The sequence below is a fragment of the Cygnus olor genome, chromosome 5 (genome assembly GCF_009769625.2).
Source record: "Cygnus olor isolate bCygOlo1 chromosome 5, bCygOlo1.pri.v2, whole genome shotgun sequence".
NCBI lineage: Eukaryota > Metazoa > Chordata > Aves > Anseriformes > Anatidae > Cygnus > Cygnus olor.
In genome coordinates, this window is record NC_049173.1 from 32683318 (window position 1) to 32707215 (window position 23898).

The window sequence follows — 23898 nt, forward strand, 5'->3', positions numbered from 1 at the left end:
AGCTTCCTGCGCGCGCCCCCCCCGCCCGGCGGCCCTGTTGCATCAACTTCCTGTGCGGAGCCCCTCGCGGCGGGGCCCCGCGCGCGGCACCGGCAGCGGGAGCGCGCACCCGCGCCGGCCGGCCGGGGGGAGGGGATGCGGTGTGTGTGTGTGTGTGTGTGAGGGGGGGGGCGGGTGTTAAAAAACGGCGGGGGGGGGTGCTGGTTGCCCCCCCCCTTCATGAACTCTCCCCCGTGGGCTCCCCTGAGGCGGCAGCGATGGCGGCGCGGTGCCGGTCCCGCCGCCCGCCCCGGCAGAGTTTGGTGCCCTACTTCGGCCGACTTTAGTTTCACTCACTTCACATCCGGGCTTTTTCCCTAGGCAATGGGTGCCGCAGCACAGCCCGTTCCTTAGGCAAAGGGAAATAAATTCGCCGCACCGACGCGTCAAGTAGTCCCCCTCAGGAGGAGCCGCCGAGACCGCCCTCGCCGCCACCCCCCCCCCCGCCGTCCCCGTCCCCGCCGCCCCTCCGCCCGGCTGTCCCCGCAGGGGGGGCGGCGGGCCGGGACCCCCCCTTCCTCGTCCCGTTCCCTCAGGGCTCCGGTGCGCGCGCCCGGCGGGGCGTCGGGAGCGCGCGCCGGGCAGGCAGTCAGTCAGGCAGGCAGGCAGAGCAGAGCAGGGAGGCCGGCGGCGGAGGGATCCCGCGGAGCGGTGCTGCGGCCGGGCCGGGTGAATGGGATTGAAGAAGAGTTGAGCTTCCCGGCTTGTTTTTGTGTCACAGTTTCTCTCCTCCGGCGCCCCGCCGGCTCCGTGCCTCCCTCCCCGCCCGCCCCCTCCTCCCCGCCGCAGGAGGAGCCCCCCGCCGAGGGGGGGAAGGAACAGGACCCCAGAGAGGCGAGAGCCGAGCGAAGAGGAGGAGGAGGAGGAGGAGGAGAAGGGAGCAACCTACCATCTTCCACTCCCCGCTTAGCTTAAAGAAAAGTGAGAGGAGGAGAGCGAGGGGCGCCCAGGAGCGGGCAGCCCCGCCGGAGCGGCCTCGCCAGCACCCCCCTATGAAGAAGAGCTCTGCCCCCCCACAGGGAGGTCCTGCCCGGGGGACCCCGGCCGGCCCGCAGCAGCACCGCCGCCGCCAGCAGGGTGTAGTATCCCGCCTTCCTCCTCCTCCTCCTCCTCCTCCTCCTCCTCCACCCCGGCCCCCCCCGACCCCCGCCGCCACTCTCCGGCCAACTTGGCGCTGAGGAGCACCAACTTCGCCGGGGCCCCTCCCCGGGGGTTGGGGGGGGGGTGGTGTCCTGCGGGTGTCCCCCCCTCTGTGTGTGTTTGTTTCCCCCCCCCCCCCTTCTCCTCCTCCCCCTCCTTCCCCCTTCCCCTTCCCCCGGCGGGCGCCGGCAGAAGTTTGGGAGCGGGCGAGGTGGAGGAGGAGGAGGAGGAGGAGGAGGGTGACACTTGGGGTGAAAGGAGGAGGTGACACATTGGGGTTGGGGGGAGGAGCAGGGGAAGGAGATGACACATTGCACCGGGGAGGGAGGGAGGGGAGAGGGAGGGAGGGAGGGGTGGGGGAGGGAGGGAGGGAGCCTGGTCCCCTCCCCTCCGGGGTTCGCCGGGATGATGATTTCCAGGCCCTTTTTCTCTCGGCCGGGTCCTTCGCCGTGATGCTGTCGGGGAAGTTTTATGACGGGCTCGGAAATGATGCCGCTCTCGGTGATTGATAATTCGTAGTAAAGCCGCTGCCGCAGGTTTTTTTTTTTTTTTTTTTCCTTCCCTTCTCTTCCTCCCTTCCTCCTCCTTCCTTTCATTCGTCTTTGTGGCCCGAGTAGCGCCGGGAAAATTCCGTTTCTTCTGCAACTTGTTATTCGCAAGTCCCTCCTGCCCCCCTCGCCCTGGGGCTGCCCTTCCTGCACAGGTACAAAGCTCAGTGCAAGGACGCCTCTGGGATTTCACACTTCTGCTCTGGCACGGCCGCTGCTGGGATTACAGATGTCTACTTTTTTTTTTTTAATTTTATTTTTTTCCCTCCCTCCTGCGTTTGCGTCTGTGTAGGTGGAGCGGGGCTGTATGTGGGACTCTGCCATTTGGTACAGTCCTCTTGTGCATGCTCCTTTCTTCACTTGCCTTTCAGTGGTGGTGTTTTCCTTCTTTTTGTGTGTGTGTGTGTGTGTGTGTGTTGTTGTTGTTGTTTTTCTTTCTTTCCCTTTATTATTCCGAGCTTCGTTGTCGGTCGAGCTTTTTCCCCAACCACATCTGCAGTTCGGTTGGTGCTGGGGTAGGATTGTACACCTGGGCTTTTAGGTGGATTTGCGTTGGGCTAATGCATGGAGCTCCTCATTCAACTTCTTCTCAAGTGTCAGAAAATGAGGCTGTGAGCAGATGTGTTTCAATATGGAGAGACTTCCAAGTTCCTAATTCTTGGGGGTGGAGGAAAGAGTGCCATTGGAGAGCGGCTTTTGTTTTCGATTGGTGAACAAATGTCATCACATTTCGGTCACGTGCTGTAATATTCTTTGTTCAGCTATCAAAGTATGATATCTGCTACACCTGTTCCCACTTTTTAATTGTGAGTAACGGTGATTGCCCGCGAACCTTGGCATTGTGGATAGGAGCACTTCCTCTCCTTTCTCCCCCTCCTACCCTCTGGATGTTTGTTTGGGCCCAAGCGCCGAGCTTGACAATGAACTTTTGTTCACTGGGGAGGCTGCATGTAGAAAGATCCCACCGGGGGTAATAACGTGCGTGGCGCGAGGAAGGCGAGCGCTGTGGCGTGCCGTGGGGCTGAGTGTGGGAGATCCAGGTAGGGGCACGTGCCCAGTAGTGGCAGGGCTCGCGAGGAGCCGGCTCCTCTGGGTTGCTGAAGTTTCCTTAACTAGACCTGCTGGTGCTCCTCGTCATCTTAAGGGACGGGCGCTCCCGCGCACCCAAACGCAGAAACGTAGCTTCTTTTCCTCTGAGCTGTAGATTCTCAGGTATCATAAATGAAAAGGGTTTGGGCTGTCTGTTTACCTTTTTTTTTTTTTTTTCCTCCCCTCCTCACTGTGCTTGCTTGTAACAATGAAGACACCTGAGTAGTTTCAGTTTTGTCATTCAGTTTCCTCTGGCTTTCCCTTGCTTGCCCGGACGGAGCTAGCTGGTGAGGCTGGGTATGCTACAGAGTAGGGAGATGTTTAAATTTGATGGAGAGTGCCTTGTTCTCAGGCTTAATCTGTGAGGGAAATAACATGCTTTTCAAAGCCTTGGAGAGACAGAAGTCTAAAATTCATGACTTCTACACATGTAAACATGTAATGCTCGAACTTGCATGTTAAGCTTGTTAATGGCTGCGTGTAATATAACTTTATAGTTTGTATCTAAATACTGACATTGAATTACCACTAAGAACAGGAAGCTAAAAGAAAGAAACAAGTGAAAAATATGCACCAGCACCCATATTAGTTGGAGGGGTTAGTCACTAGACTTAAGCAAAAAGATCCACAGGGTTTGGGAATTTTATTTGTACCTGGGCATGTTTTGTGGCAGCTGAATGAAGCTGTTTCTTCGAGGGGGGGATTTTTTAATTATTTTTTTTTTTTTAAATAAGGAATTCTGTTGCTTAGTAAGTGAACCTTTAAATCTGTATTTAAGAAAAAAATAGATGGTGCTTCTGCGTGGTTTTTAAACCTTCCAGCCTTACTGTAGCAGAGAAATCAGATTATCGTCTGGTAGTTATTATCATCCAGAAGTTTGCGCTGGTACAGAGGGAGCATTAAGTAACCTCTCTGCCCATTGATTTCGTGTTGCGTAGTAGCGCGTATAGAATATCACTTCAAGGTCTTACGAGGCCAGTTGTGCACTCGAAGGTAGGTGCCCGCTCACCGGGGACTCGCTGGCCATCACCTGCGCCGTGCCCTGGCTGTTAGCTGAAGGGACCCGGGCGGCGAGAAGCTTGGCGCGGAGCCCTCCATGGGTTGCAGTGGTTTCCAGTTAACTAACGTGGCTGCTGTGGTGTGTAGCTCGGATTGTTGTGTTAGGGAGTACTTTGTAATTATATTACTATTATTCTTGTTCAGATTTCTATCCAAAAGCTTTTCGTCTTTGCTCTTTTTGTGCGTCCTGAACTGGAGTTGTTGTGAGGTGGGAGAAGGCATTTGGTGGCAGCGGTGGTGGTGGGGCTTGCTTTTATTCCTCTAGGGAATGAAAACAGAAAACTTCCCTTCAAGGAACTTAGAGAAAAAGTAGGAAACTGCATTTTTGGTAGTTCAGAGAAAAATACTTGTGTGTTTTGTGGCTGGACAGTAAGATCTCTGCCTTCAGTTTAGGTTTTGTAAAGATCTCTTTACCCTAGGCCGTTCAGCTTCAGCTGTGTTTCAGGTATTGGTCCTAAATAGTTCCTGCTCCAACTTGACTTCTGTTTTGAGAGATGAGTTTTTTTTTGTGTGTGTGTGTGTCTGTTAAACTTTACCGGGAAATTCTAATTTAAAAAAATGCTTGGACGAGGTCTGTACAACCGAGAACATTTTTAGGCATCTTTTTTTCTTCTGGGAAAATAAAATGTGTTGTAGTGGCTCCTTAGAAAGCTGTGAAATTCCGAGTGCCGTCGGAAAGCTGTAACAGTGAGCCTGGCTATCCCTTAGGTTGCTCGTGCAGCTTGTTTATAATGGTGATAATAATTGCGTATGAACGCGTTGTAGCTTTCCAGTTCCTTAATATTTATTCTTAGGGCCGTGGAGGAGCTTATTCAGCGAAGTGGACTGATACTGTTGGAGCTTGTTTATAAGGGAGATTTCTCTTTCCTCTCAACACCCGTCTGTGAGAACCTTGAAGGGCCGTCTTGTTCCGTGCGGGATGGGCATCTTGTGCGCTACCAGAAACTCAAGACGGACGTCACGTGAGAAACATATGTTGGTGACTTAGCCTTTTTACTCTTGTTTTGGTTTTGGTGCTTCTTGGCTTTGATTGTTTCAAATCTTCCAGAAAGACCTTCGTAGAGCGATGGGGCTTTGATTTTTGGAGGGGTGTTGCGTGGTGATGCGAGCCGCTAGGCAGCCTGCCCTTTAGGAGAGGCTCCTTGTGTGGAAGGGGCAGCGCTGAAAACCTATTATTAAGCTTCTAATAGCATTTCTTTACTGTCCCCTTCACCGTTTATGCTCACAACTGTGCAGTCGCATGCGTGGCTGTATGCTAGAAGTGTGAGGCTCCACAAAGGCCTGGCTCCTGCATGTTCGTGAATTGCCCTTGTTCAATTACTCTGTGCCAGAAAGCAGCTCACATCCTGTTTCTGATGTATTTTAACTGCACAAAGGTTATTTAGGAACCAGCCGCATGCTGGAAAGGTAGGGCAGCGCACAGAAGGGGCTTGAGGTGTCTGCTGGGCGTGAGGGGTAGGATATTTGCTACTGTACCCTGTAAATAGAGGGTGAACTGAAGGATAGTTTTTATAGGTATCCAGCATTAATATTTCATGTTCAGTACAGCACAAAGGCGGTATCTGGCTTGTGCTGATGGTGGAGATATGCATTATGCAGGCAAAAAAGAAGTTTATTTACAGTTGGGGGGGAAACTTTTTTTTTATTACAAATATAGTCTCATTTCAAAAGAGGAAAAATAATACACAAACCCCGTGTGTTTCTAAGTTCTAAATAATTTATGGCTCCCGCACCTTACCAAGTTCCTTATTATTAACATTGGCAAAGTATGACTTTAACTTGTTTGACTTTGCCTTTGTTACGTTAAAACCTCACAAAAGCAAAGCGGCAAGTGTAGATATAGGATGGCTTTAAAAAGTACAAAAATCAAGAGCTTTTAAAAATGTATTTAGTGCTGAGGAGAGGTGCGCTCACGTAACAATCAGACTCTACAATTAGAATCACCTGTCTTTAAAGTAATTTTTAAATCTGTAGGAAGTTCAGAAAGATCCCTTCCTTTGGGCCGAAATGAGCGCTATGGCTGCTCCCCTAACAAAGCCTCAACTTTGCCACGGAGCCTTTTGTTTTAATACTTTGATCATCCCAGGCTTTTGAGGAAAGAACGCGCTACTTGGTATAGGTTTCTCTGCAGCATTTATTTTATTCTTTGCTGTTTACGTCTTTAATGTCTCCATAGGAATTATCAAGTACCCCGGGCCTTAAAAGCTCTGTGCGTGCCGAGGTGGTTTGACCTATTGAACATTCATTCCTTCTTACCCGAGGTGTCTCGTTCGTTGTCACTGCACACACTCGCTCTCTGACTAGAGATTTTCAGCTTGAAATACGCTGCAGGAAAACCCCAGGCCCCCACCAGAAGGCGAGCAGCCCCCCAGCCTGCCGCTTGTTGTTACCAGCGGGGATGTGTTTACGTATGGTACGTAAGGAGCGAGGCTCTGCTGAACGCGAGCTGTCTCGCAGGCCGTGGTCGTGCTGCTTCCACGCTACTTTAATGTCTGCTTTCTTAAAAGGTGTGCTTTCCGGATCCTGCCCTTCCACCTGGCAGTACCGTGCTCCTAGGACAAAAGGGAGTGTTACCAAGTTGGCTTGCTGCAGAAATTGTGTTGTTTACCTCTTAAAATGAGGGACTCTGCCGTTGCATGTCTAATTAGAGAGATGTTTGGGAAGTGTGGCCAGCGCATTTTGTTGAACGGGAGTACAGATACGCGAGTGGTTAAAGCAAATGAGGGGAGATCAGAGCCCTTGTCTCTAAGATGGCCTGCGCTCAGACTCTGTCTTCAGGCCCGTGAAAGGAGGACTCGTGCATAGCAGGAGAGCTCCGGCTCAGTTCGGTTTCCGTGCTCCTGCCTGTGAAATGCAAGCTGTCAGTACTTGAAAGGGAGAGGGAACATCGATTCCTTCCCCTCCAGCCCTGCCGATCCAGGCGTCGTTAACCGTGCGGATCCCGAAGGCAGCATGGTCGCAAACAGTTAACTGGGGAGGTCGAGTGCTATCCTATTGAAGCTTCAAATTGTTTTAACAAAACTTCTGAGTAATTGCAATAATTATTTTCTGATAAGCTGGCTGATAGTAACTATGGCAACAGCTGTCTTTGGCCTATGGACAGTATTGCTGTATTGACAAAACCTTTAGATGCTTCTGAGGCCTTTTGCCTGCGCAGGGAAACGCGCAAGGACGTCTTTCAGGTGGCCGGGGCGTCCCTGCTCGTCCTCCCGGTGCGACGGGACGCTGCCGTTCTCCGGGTTTGCAGCCTCCGTCCTTTTTCCTCTGCGGGTGTTTGCGGGAGCTGCGTTCCTGCTTGCTAGCCGGAAAATGCTGCCAAAGCTGTGCTTTTCTACAAAGCCTAGTGAAACGTACGAGGGGCTGGATGGAATTATCTGTGCATATCATTGGTTTTTAATGATAATAAAAATCCAGGGCTCGGGAGGAAAGGAGGAAAACAACAACAAGGAAGACTTGTTCATTTTGATCGCTGGTTGTTTCCTTCCTCGATTAAAACCTTCTTAGAACAGACTGGTAGGGGGAGCTGCCCTTCCCTTGCTGAAGTACAGCGTATTCTTCTCTGAGGCCTACGCTGAGATACAGCTATTTAATTTTCAGCTAAGCTCTGCTTCTTTTTGGAAGAGAGGCAAGCTCGTGCTTCAGTATGTTGTAGAAATGGAGGAAGGGAGCAATTGCTTTCCAGCTGACTAAATTCTGGGCAGGGACAACGTGCCCCTCACCAAACATACTTTTCCTATTGATATTCTGAAGAGCACTCTTTGAAAACAGGCACTAATGCTACTAAACGTAGCAGTCCTGGGGAAAAAAACATAATCTGACTGTGCTTAGAGATGTTACAAGCTGCAGTCCGTTCCTTGTGCTCGAAAGTAGCTAAACTGCTGATGGTTGTTGGGGAGTTACTGGTTAGCTGACGCGTGTTTGTACTGGAGTGGTTGTTGCCTTAATTCCTTCGGCCTGTGAGAAGCAGCTCTCGACCCGCTTACCTGGCAGCAGCCTCCGAGCGCGGTGCGTGCGTGCTGGCCCGTGGAGGCGTGCAATATGGCCTACATCTGGGCTCATCTTCGGTACGAGTGCGGCTGGTGGGAACTACGGCCCCCAGCGTGCAGTGCTCTGTTGTTGTCGGAGCGGCTTGCCTGGCAAGTGCCGAGCTAATGCATCCTGGGACCTGTAGTTTCCGCAGGCAGAAGTTTGAGGCTGGAGGTGACGGGCGAAGGATGCTGTGGTGCTCTGCAAACCGTGTTGTCAGCACCGCATGCGGTTCCTAGCGGGCAGCTGGCCGCTACCGCTGTGCAGCAGCACGCACGTTTGTTTATGAGTCAAAGTCAGCTTCCAGCAGAGTGTCTTCAGGGAAAAGCAGTTGATGAAGTAAGTCCTCTGTGTGCACGTGTGCTTTTGTACAAAGAGTATGTAAGTAATTGCACTAATCCCTCGTTTTGCCTGTGACTGCAAGTATTCTGCATGGTCTTCGGGAAATTTTGCCTCTTTCAAGGTATCATTATGGATGGAAACGCGTGGCAGGAGGCGGCTTCCCTTGCTGGAACTACTGGTGCCCCGTTCTTGTGAAGTGCCGTCGGCCACTGCCCTGGACTTGTGCCACGGGGGCAGGGGCTTTGAACATCTCTCTGCCTGCCGAGGTCGCCTCGGCCGCGCCATTACTCTGGCTGACGCGGTGCCGGGGGCGCGGTGGCAGGCTTGGTGACATCGTGCGGTCGCCGTGGAGGCACGGAATCCACGCTCAGGTGGCGGCCGGTGGGACAAGGAGCCCGGTGTGGCCGCATCGTTTCTCCTTGGTGTACCTCAGCCCTTGCCGTTGCACTGGAACTCGCGTGGAGCCCACGTCAAGGAAAGTGAAGTGTTTCTGGATCAGCGACAGAGGAATAGTAACTTCCCCAAAGTTTTCTTTTTCTTTGCTGGTGCGTATCTGTAAGAATAACTTAGTTTCACACAGGTCATTAGCTTCTGTTCAGTGGGGTTTGCTGAAGTTAAACTGGACATCAGTATGATTGCAAATGTCAGGCCAGTAACGAGTTTAATATTTGCCGTAGTCTCGTGTGCCAAGTCTTGGATACTGCAGTTGTCTTAATTTTTAAGTAAGCAAACATTTAACTTGAACTCTTGATTCCAGTCAATTTATTTGTTCTTGAGTTTGTGTGAAATAATAATAATAATAATAATAAAAAAGGCTTAGAGTTAAGTGCCAAGTAATATGAAGTGAACCTTTTTTGGTGTTTCTGAAGAGATTAATCAGAGCTCCAGTCTTGCAAAAACTTGTGTTTTACTTTCGGCCTTGCAGAAGCCAGAGGGAGTATCTGAATGCCTAAAATCAGCATGTGTATTAGCAGTAGTAAGATCAGGACCTCCAGACTTCTAATATTGGAAAGTAGCTTCTGTGTATTCACCAGAATTAGCTTATATCTAGGTCTGAGTGACAAAACCCTTCTTTTAGAAACTGTCACAGAATTCTCCTCAATATAAATTTAGGGTGTGTATTTACTTCATAGTTGTGTTTGTCAATTTTTTTTAAAAAAAAGTTGCTCTCTCGCCTTCACCTGTGTACAGATTATAAATACAACAGATAATTAGGTAGTAATAACTTTTTTTGAGGCAGGGAATGTATTTTGTCAGCACTGATGCCTTGTACACCCTGTACATTGCTGACGCTTCTGTTTAAAACAGATACAAAAAAGTAAATCTGTACAGAGCCTCATCTAAAACCTTGCACGTTCTGTAACTGTTAATAGTGCTTGTTAGTAGTGATGTAGTTTGCTTTAAGGGTTCCCAGCCCCTATGCAGCCCATGGGGAGCAAATTGCTGAGGGTACACGTGCTTAGCTAAATAGTTACTCTTGGTATATTGACGTGATTAGAAAAATTGTCATTGTTGCGGCGCCAGGATGAAATTCCCATTCGTTGACCAACTGGGCCCACACAACCGGCAGGAGAAGAAACCGAGATAAATCCATGCATAGCGGAACAGCGATGTATCTCGTCCTTCAAGGACGTTTTACCCTCCGTAGAGAGCCTGTGACGGTGCCCCTTGTAACACTGCTGTAGCAGGGTATTGGAGATAAGGAATGTGGGTAATAGGGATGTACAAAAGGATTCGATGCATAGCTGTAAAGAAAAAGCTCTTCTAAAAGTATCTCTTATCTCCTAAGAGCAAACGTGTCCTGATCTGGGAGGAAATCCTGACCCTGCTGGAGCTGATGGGAAGGCTGCTGTTGAATCAGGAGTACCGTGACTTCATTCTTTTCCCCCAAAAAAGGTAGTTTTAAAGAGCTGAAGCACTTGACAAGGCTTGAAGAATCTGGATTCTGTTTCTGACATTGCTGCTGCGCCTTGGATCTCATACCAGTTATTTTGCCTCCTGGGGTCTTTGCTGTTCCTTTAAAAATTGGGTAATATCGAACTCCTGTAAAGCTTTGTAAGAACATGGAATGTATTTATTCAGGGCTTTTATTTAATTTGCTAACACAACAAAATTTTACATGAGAGTCAGAAATTAGTCCTTGACGTGTCCGAGGAATTGTCTTTCTCTTCTGTCTTGCCAGCAGGACAAAACTGCTCTGAATGAGATGTTCAGCCTGAAATTTGCATAACCTGATGTGTGATGGAATTTAAAAATAATAGTAATATAATAATAAAAAACCTAACAAAGCTTTTTCATAACTTTGTAAAAGGACTACAATTGCCCGTCCTTATAATGAAGCTTTTTGTTGGTTCGGATCTGACTGGAGCCTCAGATATCTTACTCTTTTGCTGCTGCTTAGCTTGCAGTAACTGCCTCTGATAAACATCTTTATTGTGTAAATCTCTCGTTGTGTGTAGTATGAACTTGCCGTGTTAAGGATGCTCTTGTTAGTGACCCGGCGAGGATGTGGCTACCTGTGTTGCCCTTGCTTCCCTTTCAGAGTGTGTTCTGGCCAGGAATAACTTGGGAAGGACTGGGAAGGCTTGCACTGTTTCTGAACACCAGGCATCTGTCCTCAAGACACCTGCAATTCTTCTCTCTCTTCCAAAGATGAATCCCACCATACCTCTTATTCTGTGTTCTCAGAAAATCCTGCTGAAATCAGTGGATTTGTCACCCTGAGACTTGTTTCAGAATCGGTCTGTTTCCATCGCCTGCCTGCTTTTTGGTATATTTCACCAGCTCTATTTCCCTGTGAATTTTGTGCTCTTAAGTAAACAAGGAAATCTCCTCCCTTCACATAACTCTTGTCAGTTCCCATCCCTCTATGGCAATTTTTTTCTGGGCTTAAAGCTCACAACGCTTTCTCCTACCTGACTTCTTGCAAGAATGATACTTGGATGCCTGGCTGTTGATGCAGAACTCTAATAGATCATGCAGTGTTTAATTTAATCAAACATCTTTTCCTGTGATGATGAGCTGCAGCTTTTGCAGACAGTCAAAATGTGATGTCGTTGGCCTGTTGCTCTTAAATGCATGCTCTGGGTTGTTCCTGACTAGAATAACACCATGTCCTCAGTTGATTAGTTCAGCATAGATCTGTGACAGTGTTAATACAAGTACCTGGCTTGTTGTTTTGTGCTGCTGTTGCCACAAAATTGCATGAGTGAGAAGATTGATCTCAGATTTGTGCCTCCCCGGTGTGAGACAAACGGGTATTCCTCAGAACCTGGGACCTTCTTCCTGGTTTCCCTTTTCTAACTTAATTTGTCCTTCTCTGCCTGCTGTTGTTTTTGTCCAAAACTACTGTTTTTTGTATGCCAGATAAAATTTTGATACAATGGATGATTGCAACCATGTTCACATAAGCTGACTTACTCTAAAGCTGTTGAAAAAACTTAGTAAGGAAGGGAACAAGCATCTGTTCAATCGCTGCTTGTTGTGTGTGGAAAGTGTTACGTACGAGGCATCTCTTTATTTTCTCTAAGGTGTATCAAACTCTTGTGGCTTCCTCTGGAATTCTTGCATAATATGGGAAAGGTGATTAAATACTATCCATGGAACTTTTTCCCTTCATTTTGCACATGGGATACATTTTAAGCCTTCGGCTATGAAACCTCCCTTGTGTTATGGTTAGGTTTGGTTTTCTGTGTGTTGCTTTCTGTGTTGTAATCTGTGGTAATCCAGTAGACTGTAAGGCTCGCATTGTTTGGGGTCTGAAGTTGTGTTAGAAGGGGCTTGACATCATGCAATAAACTTTGTGGTCCTCATGGCTTTTTTCCCCCCTTCTAGTGTGTAATGACAGGAGTCTAAATAGAGAGAAGCTGGGATTTTCCCCAGTGGGATTTAACAAACAGAAGGCTGTCCTTGGAACAGCAGGGAGAGGAGCATGTAAGGACGATGTAGTGAAAGGAGCAGGTGAGAACTTCTGTGTGTGTGCGGAGACAAATGCATTTAAACACCTTTTCTAGCACAGCAGTAGGACCATCAAAAATCTGGGCATTAGTTTTTATAGATCAGAATTTGTTTAAAGAGTAACTTCGCACCGAAGTTGCAGTAATGATGGTCACTGCGCTGACAGCACAGTAGTGCTGTGATCGCAAATGTATCATTGCAGGTATCGGTCTTAAAATCCTACAGCCTTGCTGCTGTCCGTCGGGGTGACTGCTGCTCTGGCAAGCCCTCTTGCTGCGTGGTGGCCGTCCGTGTCTCCTTGGACAGTGGGGCTCTTGTCTGCGTGGAACCAGCAGGATCCAGGAGAGCAGGTGAACGACGTGATGTGAGGGGCCCTGAAAGAGGAGTGTCCCTTACCAGTGTGTCACTGCCTTCTCCCCTGGGTGAAACCCTTGGGGATAGGTCCTGGCTCCTTGGGAATAAAGGGGTGACTGACTGCTAGGAGCAGCCTCCTTCACATGGCTGATCCGTTTATTTAGGAAGTGGAATCACACCATGCTCTGTGCTACTTTCACTCTCCATCAACATTATGATTTACCTATAAAACTGGATAAAACTACATTTCAGTGTCCCTGTTCTAAGGAAGCAATCAGTTAAATACCCGTGGCAGTCAGCGTGAGTAATTGCAAAGCAGTGTTTTGGACACTTTGTTTTTCACGTAGCAGAAGTCTACTTTCATTGTACAGGAGTCTTGCACTCAGCTTTTCTTCCGTTAAACACTAATTGTATACTTAGTGATTCCGTGTTAGATTGGCATGGTGATTCAGGGCTATGTTGATGTGATCTAGCTTGTAAATCTTTTTACTTATATTGAATAATCATGGTTTTGAGAAGAAAAGAACTTCTAGTAAGTGTATGGTTACTTGAATCCTTCCTTTCAGATTAGTGACTACCATCAGTACTCCCACACCGAGTGTGACTACCTCAGCTACAAATACCATTCTCCAGATGCTACTGTTCTCGTTTGTGTGCTTGTGAGGGGAAGGCTTTTAAGGGGTGAGGAGGGAGAAACATAATAAAAGGGAAAGAGGAGGCAGAATTTGAGGTTGATACCTGTGCCTGTATATTTACAGGGAGCGGTGAGAGTGCCAGCTGACTGGAATGTAGGGGAAGGAAGATGAGAGCACATCAGTGTAATAATTTTGGAGTGCTTCCTGTTGATTTGTTAATACTGCATGGAATTTGGCCCAGGCAATCTGCTGTTGTGAATCAGCACAGTTTATTCACTTGAGTATAGGTGTGCCTCTTATTACTTGAGAATCTGCTTCACTTGAAAGATAACAGGTCAGTCTGGTGAGTATTACGATTCTCATGTCTCTAGCTAGAAACTGAAGAAGAAATACATTCCTCTATTCTGCTTTGTGGTAAGTTTATTGAAGACTTTAACCTAGAAGAAGAGGCCTATGCTCTTGTGTTTAATCCAGTAAGCAGTCTGCTTTCTTCAAGTCCTGAATGTTGTTACGTTATAAACAAAAACAAGCCTAAAAACAATTTACTGATTAAGTATGGGGGATGCACAAATAAATAGTGTTTGCCCCAAAGGAACGGAGATTCTTGTAAAACAGGTCATCCAAAATAAATAAGGTACTTTTGGTTTTGGAGTTTGGGATCTATTCTTCTTTTAGGTTATCTTGGGTTGAAGGGAAAGTAGGCCTTCGAGTAAGGATAGGAGACCTTTTGATGCGTAGGGGAGGTGATGATTAATAGATGAGAATTTAAAATCCTGTGAAAGTGTGGAGTTACATAGGTAAGCACTGATGTACAGAAAGAGTCCAGAGTTAAGTTCTACAGAGCCTGAAAAAATACAGAGGAAAGATAGTGGTGGTGGTTGTTGCTCTTGATTTTTTTTTTGTCCACCTTTCTGGCTCTCTTGCGTTCTAGTACAATTAGTACATGAAATTGCATATTACCTTGCAAGCATGATTATGTTTCTACAGATGCCGTTACATGGGTGCATATTCTTAATGCACCCAGAGGGTCAGAGTTAAGGTTAGCACTTACATTTACCAGATTGAAACATCTCTGGAATGCGCGTTGTCTCCGATCAGTGGATGAATGCTTCCAATATCTCTGGTGCATAATATCGCTATGTTTCCGTATCATGTCATATGAGTCTGGTACAAAGGACTTAACGTAGCTAGTTGCATGAAACAGTTCAATGTACAGCAAAAATAACCAGTTTCATCAGCGCTGAAGTCTTAGCCACTTGTTAAAACTGGTCTGTATACAGCTTATGTGAGCAGAATTCTCCAGTTTTCCTGAGTGAGTAGTGTTCAGGGACAGATATCTTACTCGGTTAATTTGGACAAACCCCTTTTCCAAGTGGAAAATCAGCTGCATCAGCAATACCCAAGTTTCAGTGTTTCTCCTAGATGACTGGGTCCAGTGTTGCTTCCACTAATTCTTCTAGTGCTGCTCGTGAAAATATATTCCAAAGCAAACACGAGGCGTCTGGCTCCCTTTTTGTTATATGCTTCAGTGTCTAGTGTAAATAGCTCGCTTAAAGGTGCGGGGCTGGTGCTTGGAACTTAACGTGGTTGATTCAGTGACTCTCCGCAGCACTAGGCTCTTGGTCTTCAGTGGGATACTGAGTCATGATCTTCTACATGCTTGTCTCTTCTTCTGAAGTATCTCAGGTATGACCCTTAATTTCAGGTAAACCATTCTGTTTGTGGTGTCAGCCAGTGTCTTAGGGTATTTCTAGAGCTTAGGAACTTTGGCATATGCTCTTCTAATGTTTCATTAGTCGTTCATATTTTGAGTCACTAGCTCTGCATAAGCCTTGGGTTGGCGTTCAGCAGTAATCTGCTTTAGTAGTCTCTTTACTGAAGTGTTTTTATGTTGTGACATCTCAACTCTGTAACTGTGGAGACAGCTTCAAGGCCAAATACAAGGCAACTTCAGTAACTGTCATGTCTCATTAATTATTCTGTGATGTGAATTCTGTAAAGTAAATTCTTTGCTTTTGCCGATCTCTTGAGTTATAGATAGGGTGTATTGAACCTTCCTGGAATATCTGCTTGTCCTAACATTTTAGTAATTGCTGTACTTCTTCTGTTTGTTAGCAGTTAGGCCCATTGACATCACCACTGCTTAATGAAATAATGTTTCTAAAATAATTTTGTTATATTGCCTTGGCATTAAAGGCCTGAGATCCAAAGGGATTGTGTTAGCTGGGACTGCATTTTTACGGAGAGAAAAGTTTGAATTCTTGTTCTCCGTGTTGTCAGAGGAAGCAGTCTGCTTTGTGTGCAAGCATCATAGCAATGTGAAAGCAACGGGAGAGCACACTGGAAAGGTCAGCCTGCATCACTGCTAGGACCAATTGCTTGGGATTGCAGGGAAATGGGCATAAATCTGGAGACATCCATACAGTTGTCTACTTCTTCCTCCGTCTCCACACAGCCTAATGTGTGAGAAGAGAAGGTTCCTCAAAATCACTGCCTGTATTTTGGAACTTACTGGAATCAGCTGGATTTTCCTTTGTAATTGTTGAAGTAGTACCACCTGATCTTGGACTGAGGAGGAGAGCCAAAAGATGTGTTTGTTTTGTATTATGAATGAGATTTGAGAGGTTGCTTGGTACCGCCGGGAACACTTTTATACCTTTCTTGATACTGGAATTTGGTCACAGTGAGAGATGGGACACTTCAGAAGAAAAGTTATGCATCCAGGTTATGCATCTGGAAGACAGATCGTGCATCTGTGCTGGGCTTTTACTGGTGGGATGGAGAAGAGAAATTTTCTTTCATGGATTATCAGCAGAAGCACTGAAACATGAATACATTCAGTATGAGCACATGCTATGATTAAACCTTCCTTCAGTTCTCCTGGGGATACCAACAAATTCAACCTGAAACGTTCAGCCTGTGACAATATGAAGTGTTAAAAAAACATCTGGTAAATCAGAAGTTCCCAGCTACAAATAAGAGTGCCGGTTTCTTTGAATTGTTGGTTTGTAGTGCTGGTTGTTGTCTGTGTAGTTTGTACAAATGATCTTTAGGATGACGAGGGCACTATGCTGCTGGTTCCTCCTCCCACAGCAGGACCAGCTCTGAAGCTGTTACTGGCCTAGGCAGCAACCCTCGCTCCCGAAAGAAAACAACCACCAACGAAAAGTGAAAACAAAACAAAACACCCAACCTGAGTGATTCCACAAGCAGAAGGTTATTTAAATAGCAAAATCATACTGCCCCCTATGTGAAACCGAAACATAATGCGGAGCAGCTTGAAATTTTTATCTTGTTGTCTTTTTGTGTGACCTAAGAGATTTTTCATGTAAACTGGATCATGGTTAGCTTTCTTACTAGTGTAGCTGAGCAGTAATTGTATTGAGGTGATATTTGTGTCTTCATGAAAGTGATCACAAAGCTTCTGTTTTTTCTTATACATTTTTTTTTCCTTGATACTTGCTTGTTCCAGATAAAGATGATAAGCTTATTGGGAACATCCATCTTCATCTGGCTGCCTACAGCAATACTCAAAGGTGGTATATACAGGACACTTGCTTTGTTTTCCAGACCTTTTGTAATTTGGGCTCTAGAAAATGAAACTTCTGTGTCAGGATTCACAGATTGAGACCTGCTTGTTTATCCTGCATGGCTCTCAGTTTGGCTATCTTCAAAAGCTCATCTGTCAGAAGAGGAGGAGGCTGACAGTGATGAGAAAGCAGACATTCACCAAATTGTTTAGGCAGTGCTTTCTAGCAGAATTTGCAGCGCTTTCTAGCATAATTCTGTTCAGTGTTTGTCCTGGGCCTCAGCTTGAGGTCATGCGTTTCCTTCAGCGGGAGTACTTCAGCTAGACTCCTGTGTCAGAAAGGAGAGCATCCAGCACTGCTCCAGGGTCAGGCAGGACCTGGTGGTTCGGCAGATTTCATTTTCTTGGAGAGGAGTCAGACATTCATCTGCACGCTCTCTTTGAATCCATTGGTTCAGGAGATCTTTCCTCTGGTCAGCTGGGAGAAAGCCAAGTCGTTGCCAGTCTTAAATGGGTCTTGGCAGTTTTTCCAGCGAACATCCACAGCTGATGTTTAGCTCTGCTTTCCAGCTTTCTGGGGCTTCCTCGGTTAAGAGACAACTGCCTGAGTCTCCTTGGGTTGACATCCTGGTTAGTGTGGGGCTGACAGGAGATGTATCAGTAAAATGGGTTATGTAAAAAAGCAAGCAGTCACATCCTTGATATTTTTAATTTTAATTTTTTGTCTTTCAGTGATGCTTTGTATAATACAATAGGCGTAGAACAGTTTGGTTTCTGCTTCAGAAGTTGCAATTTCTGCTTTCAATGTTACATGCATGAATTACAGCCTGGCTTATTTACCGAAAGAACCGAGCTCCGAAACAACCTGAGATGTGTGCTGGTATGGTTGCTCGATGTGATTAAATGAAGGAACCAAAATGAAAGGACCAAACGTCCATCTAAGCCAGCATCTTGCCTTTATCAGTGGCCAGCAGCAGCAGCTGACTGAACAGCGTAGGAAATGGGTGAAGCCTGTCAGCTGCTGAAATATTAACAGAGTAAGTTTCTGACAGACACTCGCTTAGCTGCTGCCTGAGATGGAAGCTGCGTTTGGGCTGCTGCCTGTGAATAGCAACTTCAAACTAATTATAGGGGAACTTGGTGCCTTTTTGAACTCGGTTATATTTGTTGCTTCCAGTGCCCCACAGCAGCGAGCTCCCTGCTGTTTTACTCTATTTTCTATGCGCAGGGTGGGTCGATGTGAGAAAACTAGTTTCGCTTGTTTTACACGAGCTGTCTAGTTGTCGTTCCTCTCCATGCACTTCGGAGCTCTCCCTTTTGGAGGTGGAGTGGACAGAGCTACATGCAGCGTGCATCACAGCGGAATGCTCCCTGTTCAGTTTTGTTCTATTCCTGACATCTTTCTCTGGCTTCTTGCTGCTGGGGGGTGAACTGTTTGCTTGCAACAATCTCAAGATCTTTCTCCCGAGTAGTAATGCCTAGTTGAGACTCCTCGTTGTGTATTTATAGCTAGGGTTATTTTTTCCTGTTACTTTGCTTTTGTCAACGTGGGGACAATAAAATGACAAAGCAGTCGTTTGGTAGTATCGTATCCCGTGTAACTCTTTGAGGTTTGCTTTCGTTCTAAGTATCTGCAGTAATGGAAATAGTGGTAACGTCTGTAACCTCCTCTTCTGCCAGATCAGTCACAAACGTGCACAGGCTTAGCCCTGGTCCTTGTTATGATAACTTTTCCGCTCTGTGACTGTTTAGCATTTTCTTTGTTTTCAGTCTTTTAATATATTCTTAAGGAGGGAAAGGTGTATCGAGGATTTTGCTCTAGGGTGGTGTGAGGGGCACAAATAGGTTCACCTTTCTCTTCTTGATGCAACGTGATGTGTGAACCTTTCCCTGCTGCAGGTGTCTGTATTCCAGTGCCCGTTTTCTCTTGCTTCAAGGTTGGATGTCCAAGAGCTTTGTACCATTAAGATTGCAATCTGCTGTATCCTCCGATGAAGGCTTAAAAGAGTATTCTTCAGAGTTGGGATTTTTTTTTTTTTGCATGATAGTTTGATGGTCACTGCTTTGTAAGCTTAGCTTGTGACTTACATCACTTCTGGTGGGTAGTGGCATCCTTGCCTCTCTCCTTCACTTTTCCTCTTTGTGGAAGATGCTGCCTTGTCTTTTTAACTAAGTCCGTCATGTTTTTGTTATGATCAGTCATAAGTTTATTTTCTGAATAACCATCAGGAATCCACTGCTTATTTCTCTTTTTGTCATCAAAGTAGGACTTTCATAGTTTTTACCTGAAACTCTGCTCCTATAGCCAGAACTTCTCTCTTGCCCAGCATTGCTCTTGGTTAGGGATATTATCATTGGGTTTAAAGGAGTTTGTCAGGTGAAGGGTAGGTGCTAACTCACATAGATTTAACCCTTGTTTAACTAGAACACTTCAGTTTGATTTAGGGTGTGATTTTTATATTAACTAGTCAAATTTTTATGAAAGTGGGAACAGAGACTTTTCAGAGAAGACATATTGCTAGAAGGTAACTTTTGATTTTTTGTTTCTACATGTGAATTCACCTTTCCCTTACTGCTGCAAGAATGGGCTGGGAACAAAATAATTGTACTGACAGAGTAATACCTGTGTTCTTTCCATATCTGAGGAATAGGAAGAAGGGCTGCGACAGGCACTTCTGTCCAGAAGACTTCTTCTTGCCCTTCAGGCTAAACTAATGCTTCGTGCATGAACGTGCAGATGCGACCTCCACACTGTAACACTTCACCTGCTGTAGGAGAACTGCATTCTGTGTACACGCTGAGCAAAGCTGAAACAGAAGTCTTACAGCACTGTGCAAATGTTTAGGTATCTAGGTGGTTTAGCTTATTGTTGGGTGAATCGACCCCCTTTCAACTGCCTTGCTATTTGTGCGTTTGGTAATTTGAATGATAATTTTACACTATTATATTCAGAGGCTCATAGCAGTTTGTGCTCTTGTGTGGGTGCATACTTGCAATGCTTGGCAAGTTGTGGAAAAAAATTTTGGTAGGTTAGCATTAATCTGTTGTGGAATTTGAACAGTCTGTAGTGTATGTGCTGTGTGACTGCAGCAGGAAGCTAACAACTGCAAAAAGTTTAATTCATAAAAATTACTGTTCTCTTGGCTACTTGTGTAAGAACTTCAATGCATGTTTTGAGAAAGTTGAACTGATGATTTTAGATGTTCATGAATAGGAAGTCTGAATAATGCTTTTTGTTTTGTAGCACATGTAATGTAAGCAGCTGACGCTTGCTTGGCTCTCTGTCACTGCCTGGGCAAATCGTTATTTGGTGTGATAGTGAACTTTATTCAGGCATTTCTAGAAACATACAAAACCAGGAATGAATCCTTGCACTGTTATAACCCAGATATTGTTATCACCTGTGTGTTTGGAAGATGAAGTGTTTTGAGTGTCTCGACAGAGGCTGTTCTAATGAACCAGTTCAGAAACCAGCCGCACATGCTATTGCTGATCGAGGGTCCTTTTGTCTGCTCACTAAAAAAAAAAATCCTAGCCTCTTTAAGGGGAGAAGAAGAAAAAAAAAAAAGGTGGTACTTAGCATTCTGCCTTCTTCCAAGGCTGGAGCCCATAGTGCGTATGAAAGGATGATATACAAGCCACTTCCCTCACAGAACCAACGCAAGATATTATGTGCTTGTTAATGCAACTTGAGAAAATAGAAGGGGCTGAAATAATTGAAATTCTTAATGTTTCTCCAATAGATGATTTGAAAATATGCCATTTAGCACAGGTTAAAATGACAATAGGGACTATTATTCACTAGGAGCGACTTCCAAGACATTAATTGCCTCTTGTTTTAGAATTCTTAAAAATGCCATGTTTGTTTTGGGAACTTAAATACCTCCTGCTTGGTACAAGGATGTATGTTTTCTTGCAGCAGAAGGGGCTGAAAAGGGTGTGGAGAGTGATGCCTTCCTGCTTCCCTTCCTTCTAGGGCAGGTGTTTCTTGGAAGACTGGGGACAGAAGTAAACCTTGTAATGTAGTTCAGGTATTTGTGCACGCTGGGGGTGGGAAACAGCTGCTCACATTTGGAGATCAGAAGACATGTCTCTAAGGGGGAAGAGAGAATAGGTTTCCCCAAGGTGTGTACATGAACTTGTTCTCAGTTTGCTGTCTGTTTTGTGTTGCTTGTTGTCTAATTGTGAGCTCCTCAGGACTCCATTATAAACGTTTTATGTATCAGGTGTGTCAGGGTTTCCCTTGCAATGAGCTAGTAAATCACCGTTGTGTTCAATATGTAATTATTTGAAAAGTTGCATGTACTTGGGACTGTCTGGGAAATCTTTGATTTTTTGCTGTTTTCTTTTTTTTTTCTGTGGACTGTTCTCTGGAAGGAACAAACTGTGTGGTTCTAGGTTTTTGTGTGTGCTTTTTGTCTGTGTTTTTGGTTTTTTTTGAGAAAAGAAAAAAGTGCAGTGAAACCATTTTGTGTCTTAGTGTTCTTTAGGTATTGATTTGATTTATTTTGATCACTTTCTTTTAACGCAGTTTGCCCATGTCCGTCTGACCTACAGAATGTTACCTGGTTTTGTTTGGCCTGGCAAAGATGAATTTTGAGACTTTATTTATACCTCAGCTTATGCTGCTGTTTTTCCCCAGTAGTTTTGTGCGAGTCTCACGAGACTCTTTTGAATCAAGTACTTTGCCCAAAATGTTCAGGGTAAAGCTATTAGGAAAATGTGTCTTTTATTTCCATGTTGTTCCATCTTGCCTGGATGAAAAAGTTCACACAATATAGAGACAAAACTTTCCCCCTCAACTTGAGTTTTGCGAAGCTAAAGATAGATTAGGAATCCTAAAAGAAGAAAAATGATGAATTAGAGAAAGTAAAAGGCTAAAGCAGTTGTCAGAATGGGATTAACCTGATGGAGAAATAGAGTTCTCTATAAGAGAACACTTGAGGTACTTGGGCCACCACTTAATTGCACTTTTCCTTTAATAGCTTTGTAGGAAAATAAACAGGAGAGTAAGGAATTGGTGTTGGAGGAGAGAGCAATATGTGGATGTTGAACCAGTGCTAGGCCTGCGTTGTATGTCTTCAGAGAGTGGGGAAATCTGGATGTTCAGAGCCCAGCAGGAAGGAAGCTAGGAGAGGGGATTCCACCCCCCCTCAGAGGGATGCTACGAAAACAGTAATGCAGCCTGGCAGACGAAGTCCTGTTGCATTCAGAGATCAAACAGCAGCCATCGGTGCCTCGGAAGCTGCAGGATAGCTGCTGTAGTAAAGAGGAAAAAACAGGGCCAAACCTTGCGCAGTAAATTGCCATTCCTTTTTTTTTTTTCTATGTATTTATTTTTAATTTTTATTACAGATACCGTAGCTAAAGGAAGCAGAGCACAAAAAGCTGATGCTGGAACGATCCGGTAGGGAGATGGGGAGAAGGGGTGGACTCGGGCTCATCTGCAGCAGCGCCGACCGCGGAGCCTACCTGATTTAGGCCTAGTGACAGTTGCGTTGGAGGCCTCGGGAAGGCAGGGAGCTCAGCGAGCATGTTTTCTCCCCGTGACGTGCTCGGCAGTGTGTACAGCCTGCATGCTAAACGCAAGTGGCTGGATGTGACTTTGCTCCTAACAGTTCTAAGAATGTAATAAAATCCCTTCTCACTCGCGCTTTTATTTTGGGATGGAGGGGGAGAGAAAGGAGCTTTCAGTATTCTGTTCAGGCCAGAGTTGGAAACGAGTGTGTTTTGCCTGCTTCTGTTTACTGTTGTCTTATTTAGACTTGTAAAACATGCTGTTCCTTGTTTTCTAAAAGTTGATGTCTTTTAAGTGCTCTATAATAACTTATCAGTACACAAACCTAGGAACTTATAATAACCTGAATGCTTTTTATTTTCCTTATTTAATCTGTACACAGAGCATGCTGCATTTATTGTTGGAGTGTCTTAAGGTAGTCTTTTTTTTAAGTGGATCTTTGTGATCTGGAATATCAAAATGATAGCATATGAAATAATGGCTGGTGAAATAAAACAAGGCCCTGAGTTAGAAAGCGTGTCAAATTCAAATGTAGAATGAGAATGTTTTTAGTAAATATTAGCAGGATGTGCTTAGAACAGGTGTTGTATTTATTCAAGAGTAGAGAAAATAAAACTTTCTGATAACAGCAGGGAGTCCTAGCCGCCTTTTACAGGGTTCAGAGCACCCAACAGTATCAACAGAACTCTGATTCATAGCGTGAACTGTGTGAAATTAGATTTGCAATATTCTTTATTAAAAAATAAAAATCAGTTCTAGAAGGTGAGAGCGTTACCTTTTTTATCTTGATCTGTCTTCAGATTTTTAGAACAAGGAACAAACAATTGCTTTTTTGATACTTTTGTCATGTGAACATCTATATTCACTAACAAATCATTTTTATATTGTCTTCTGACAATTATTCAGAAGCCTGTGACATATTAGAGCCAGAGTGATCTGTAGCATAAAGGTAAGACTTTACGTGTAGCTTCTCATTTTGAGCTGTCTGGCTTCCTGTTAAAACAAAAGATCTGCAAAAGATAAAATGAGCTCTTGTATTCTTTTAAGTACTTTACAGTATCATTAAATATAGAACATGAGAATGTACATTAGCAGCTAAATTTCAAGTTTATGCAGCTGTACTATATATATATATATATATATATATATATATATATGAAATGGTTTATTTTTAATGCATGTACTGACATGAAGAATTAAATTGAAGAGGTCAGCTTATTGCAAGAACTGCACCAGACAGGAGGTCTGGACACGCACTTGTTCCAGTACATTGACATGAAAGTTGACCCACAGCAAAAAATTTTACAGGTTGCATGTAAAGTATGTCTAAAATGATTTTTCTCCTTGACCTTTTACACAATCTTTACTAGGAAATACAATAAACAACTAAAGAATTGTTATCTTCGGTGCTCTAATGATACTAAGCAGAAAATGAGGGCAATTCTTATTCTGTATGAACTAACAAGCAGAATGTGTGCGATTCAGCTGCCTGGAGAGCTCAGGTGCCTTTCTTTCCCCAGTTCTCCCGTAGGTCATCCAGGCTCAAAGTGAGGACATGTCTGCGTGACTGGATCATCTCAAACGTAACTTGCCAGCCAAACTTCTGACGAGGTGGGGAAAGTGAAAGATGACTCCTCGAGGACTGCTGTAGTCTAAAATAAA

The 23898-nt window shown here is 45.2% G+C and overlaps 1 protein-coding gene and 1 long non-coding RNA gene across 12 annotated transcripts in view; one reads left to right on the forward strand and one right to left on the reverse strand.

The window, feature by feature from the left end:
• The first annotated feature begins 610 nt into the window (after positions 1-610).
• Positions 611-23898, forward strand: part of PHF21A (PHD finger protein 21A) — a 133838-nt gene continuing 110550 nt past the window's right edge. For 2 of the 11 annotated variants that reach the window (XM_040560137.1, XM_040560144.1), the window contains exon 1: positions 1568-1715. The gene's annotated coding sequence lies outside the window, so the exon portion shown is untranslated. Of the gene's footprint in view, positions 1119-1513; positions 1716-8684; positions 8789-10032; positions 10143-23898 lie in introns of those variants that run through there. The other 9 variants (XM_040560138.1, XM_040560143.1, XM_040560142.1 and 6 more) reach the window with 9 other exon arrangements.
• On the reverse strand, positions 2134-7941 carry LOC121071649. The gene is made up of 2 exons (XR_005820729.1): positions 7859-7941; positions 2134-6427 (listed from the first exon to the last, which is right to left on the reverse strand). It is a non-coding gene; the product is annotated as an uncharacterized LOC121071649 (long non-coding RNA).